Genomic DNA, 5,006 nt, shown 5'->3' with positions numbered 1-5,006 from the left:
TATTTAAAGCGAGCGAGACTACAAGCCGAAGTGTGCCTGTTCCCAGATCCTTTAAATCAAGTTAATCCCACAGAAAAGAACTCCGAAAGTCAATACAGCGAACACACACGAGTTTGAAGTTTCTGCAGCTTTGTGCAACTAAATGCTATGGATTTTTTTTTTTACGATAGATTTTTTTTTTTTTTTTTTTTTGTGATGGGGGGTGACATCTGCTTTGGAAAGGAACGCTGCGAGACTTGAAGGCTGCGAGACAGAAATTCTTGGACGTCATGAGAAGTTTCATAACTGGAATATTTTTCTCTGTTTATTTTTGTGTGTGTGTGTGTGTGTGTGTGTGTTGGTTTTCTTGTTGTTCGTATGGACACACCTGCAAATGTTAATAAACGGCGAGCGATAATCGAGGGTGGCCGAGGGGATGTTGGGGGTGGGGGGTGGGGGGGGGGCACAATGCACCTGTTTCACAATGTTTCATCCTATTTTGATGATTATACTTTTTAACTGTCTTTCTTTTCTCTTTCCTTCTTGAATTTATTGTCGAACGTTCGCAGTCAGCCATTTTTTATTTTTTTTTTGCACGGATTTGGTAACTAGGGTTAATAAAATGAAACTGCACCGAAACGTGATTGGAATTGTGAGTCATATTCTTTAAGATTATAGTCTAGAAGGTGAAAATCACACACACACACACACACACACACACACACACACATTACATTAATATCAGTGTATCAGACACACTTGACCCTGCATGCGTTTACAATAGATTGATTTTCCCCGCCGAGGTTTCGTACACCAGCGCGTCCATCCTGACTCATTATAGATCCAGATGTGCATCGGTGCGCAGTAAACGGACCGTCTTCAGGGACGCTGCGCTGTTAAACGTCACGCTTATGAGCAGAAATACGCCGGAGCCTTTAAAGGAAACCGCGCCTGAGGGAGTCGTACACAAAGGAACCATCACATAACAGTAACGTCGACGTGTTCGTGTTCTACGGTTCCCTCAGGAGACGTTAACGCCTCACGGTCTGGCGACGAACTTGTACTGATATTAGACTACGCACATAGTAATAACGTCACGTTTAATAACCGGAAGAGTATTATTCGTACGTGTGTGATATTCGTTTCCTCCACTGGATCTCAACCTTCTTCAAAGGGCTTTAAATTCCTATAGTTGCATTTATTATTATACTCCACGAGGAAACTAGCTGAGAGGAAGTGCGGGGGAAGATGCCCAGGTAGTTCCTCCAAGTCGGATGAGTTAGCTCGCTGTGAACTAGAATCTGATGGCCGTGATTTAAAGTTTGGTTTTCTTGAAATATCGGTGTAGAAAAGTTTCTCCCCGCACGCTGTCAGAGAGCCGAGGTGATCCCGCTGAGACGAGCGGTAAAGCCGATTCCAGCTGCGCTTGCTCCACATTCCTCTTTTCACTGTTGTTATTGCGATGGAAATAACGGAATATGGAGTCTGGTGTCGCTGCGACCGAACTTCATCTCTCGCTTAATGCCACCGGTTCAGAATCCCAGACGATGGGATATGATGGAGTTTATTAGTGTGTGTGTGTGTGTGAGAGAGAGAGAGAGAGCTGTGTGTCACTAATACTGAGCGTTTCTCCGGTCTCTCTGTAAATCCTGAACACACACCGAGGAAACAGCAGAGAAATCAATTCTAAACAAACCCACGGAACTCAGGAAAACTTCTGCATTCTGATTGGTCACCAGGAAGGTGTTGAGTCGTTTGCTATAATAACAGCGGTAGCACAGCCGCGAATCACAGGTTTATGTCAATACGTTAGCGTTTCTATAGTAACATCTACTTCACGGGGACTCGTACGTCGGACGCTCCGCTAATAATAAACCGATTTATTTATTTATTTAATCTTTGTTGCGGCGAAGCTGGCTTGTTTTACGTAGCGTGTACGGAAGGAGTCTCCAGTGTCGGCGCTTTGTAACAGTCGGCGGTCTATTATTATTATTTTTTAAATAATAGGGGGTTAGTTAGGTGTTCACGGGTCTTTAGCTCTATTTTGAAGATGGTGAGAGATTCTGTGGTACGGATTGAGGTCGGAAGTTCATTCCACCACTGAGGGACAGTTAGTGTGAATGTTCTGGAAAGGGATCTTGAGAGACGCTGAGTAGGCACTACTCAGTAAGCATTGATTGATCGCAGATCGCTTGAGGGAACGTAAGCCTTCAGGAGAGAGTTGAGGTATGGGGGCGCTGTTCCAGGCAAGGTCTTGTACGTGAGCATCAAGGCCGTGAATTTTGATACGGGCGGCTACAGGAAGCCGGTGGAGGGAGATGAAGAGGGGTGTGACATGAGGTTGAAAACGAGGCGCGCTGCTGCATTCTGAATCATCCGAAGGGGTTTGATGGAGCTGGCTGGGAGACCCGAGAGTAGTGCGTTGCAGTAGACCAGTTTTGCTACGATAAGAGCCTGGACGAGTATCTGTGTAGCCTGTTCGGTCAGGTAGGGTCTGATTTTCTTGATGTTGTACAGAATGAACCTACAGGATCATGCAGGTGTTGAAATGTGGTCTGTGAAGGTCAAGCTGTCATCAAACGTCACCCCAAGGTTCCTGGCCGTCCTGGTCGGCTCGAGTGTGGTCGAGCCGAGATGTACGGCGAGGCCGTGGTTGATTGAGGGGCAGGTTGGGATGACGAGAAGCTCAGATCTTAAGGTGGTGTTCCCTCACCCAGTCTGAGACGTCAGACAGGAACTTGTCCGCAGTTCCATAGCCCCTGTGAGCATGAGGAGGAGTCTGCAGAGGCCATGTGCAGACAGAGTGTACTGTAGGTTGTCTAAATTCTGTACTTTTCTAGCAGTGTGCCGTGGCCTGCACCTGTGGTAAATAACAGGGATAAACCGATGACACACGTTAGTGTGTAAACAAGTAAACAGCAGGAGGAAAAGGGAAGAGAAAAAAGCTGGAGAGAGGGAGAAAGTGCTACTCAGCAGCGCGAGTGGTGTCTCGTCTGTGTCCTTGCTCGGTGGACGAGGGCTGACGCTTCTACCTCAGCGTTTCCTAGTTCTCACGTGCTTCACAGCCGAGCACACCCCTTTAATTAGCAAAACAGTCTAACAGCGTGAACGAGCGAGTCCCGACCGAAACCGAATATGAATGTCTGAGTCAGCTCTAATCTAGCAACGTGTAAACAACAAGGAAGCCGGTTACAGCTTCTCCCTGACAGCCGATGCTAAAACTAGTTTTAACTAAAAAATCATGACATGCTGTTATAGGAAAATGTTCAACATGGCCTCGTCATGTTGAAGTATTCGCACACATTTCATTTTTACCTTCGTGGAATTCGACTTTTTTTCCCATGGAGAATATTTGAAAAAATAGCACTACATATGTATTTCTCTCACTGAAATCACTGTGGGGGTACAAACTTTTGCACTCAGCTGTAAATCGCTCTCGGTCTCTCCCTCTTTTTCTCTCTGTGAGGATATTATTGGTTTTATTAAAGGCTTTGTTTGGTCTTTATGTGCACACACACACGCACACACACACAAAATCAATTAAATCTCCGTTTCCCGTAAGTGAGAGCGTAAATTCAAAACCGCACACACACACACACACACACACACACATCCATCCATGTTTTTTCTGTAAGATTTGATCTGTGTGTGGCCTTGTGAAGGCTCCGTTGTGCTTCTCTGGGGGTCGAGTGGCTTTAAAAAACAAAAAAATCAATTACTTTGAAAAATAAGAAACAAAATCATCCAATTTCACGTGTGGATCTGAAACGTGACGGCACTCGCTGCATTTCCACACCATCTAATACAAACACACTGCTTTATTTATTTCTTGATTGATTTGTGTGTGTGCGTGTGTGTGTGTGTGTGTGTGTGTGTGTGTGTGTGTGTGTGTGTGTGTGTGTGGCCCGACCTCTTCGTTATCGATTTCTCCGTCGCATTTTGTTTTGTTTTATCCATCTGTTTACAATAATTAATTTGTGTGTGTGTGTGTGTGTGTGTGTGTGTGTGTGTGTGTGTGTGTGTGGGTGGATGATGGGTGTGTGTGTTTGTATGTGTGTGTGTGTGCGTGTGTGATTATTTGCCATCACCATCTTAGAGACGAAAACCTGAGCACATTGACTTTTTTATTTTTCAAAAATATTGGCACCCTATGCAGTGGTTCAATGTGAGAATCAGTGACACGGTGAAGTAAGAAAACAATCGGGATAAAAAAGAAAGTTTATTACTGAGAGATATTGTTTATCACTCTCTCTCTCTCTCTCTGTCGCTCTCGCTCTCACACACACACGCACACACATACACACCCTGTCAGTATTGCTTAGGGATCATAGATAGAAGAATGATGAAAAGTGTGTGTGTGAGAGAGAAGGGATGATCATCAGTAGACTGAAACAATTCTCATGTGGTCACTGAAAGAGATCGGGGGGGGGGACAAAAGAGGAATGAGAAATATAAAAATGAGAGATAAAGAATAAGAGGATGCTGGAGGTGAAAAAAATAGAAGGATACCATGTAGGAGAGAGGAATGTAGAAAAAGATGAGAGAGAACGAGAGAGAGAGAGATTCTCTGACTTTCTTCATCATCTTGCGTTCCCGTCGTGAGCGGGGAGCCACCTGTCCGCTCTCTCGCCTCATTAACTCGCCTCGTTAACCCGCCTCGTTAGCGCAGATTCCTGCCGTCACACCAAGATTCTCAGGGACAGTTTTACCCACAATGCACTTGCCTCCATAACGTGGGAGCGTTTACAAAAAAACACAAAAACAATTCCATCCAAACGCTTGGATCATTTCCAAAAAGCGTTCAAACTTAAACGCGAAACACGGTGACGCCATCAAACAAAACCTCTGACCAATCGCAAGCAGTCGAGAACCTGCATTCTGTAGAACAGCGCTGTAGCCGAGGGGAGTCCTGAGAACCTGAGAACGGAGAACCCTTCTGTACGAGAGAGAATTCCGTTTCGCTAACTAAGCTAGTGAAGCTAAATTCATTACAGGAAGTTATGACTAGCAAGCGAACAGATTCCTGA

The sequence above is a fragment of the Ictalurus punctatus genome, chromosome 27 (genome assembly GCF_001660625.3).
Source record: "Ictalurus punctatus breed USDA103 chromosome 27, Coco_2.0, whole genome shotgun sequence".
Lineage (NCBI taxonomy): Eukaryota > Metazoa > Chordata > Actinopteri > Siluriformes > Ictaluridae > Ictalurus > Ictalurus punctatus.
Note: the sequence above shows the minus strand (reverse complement) of the source record.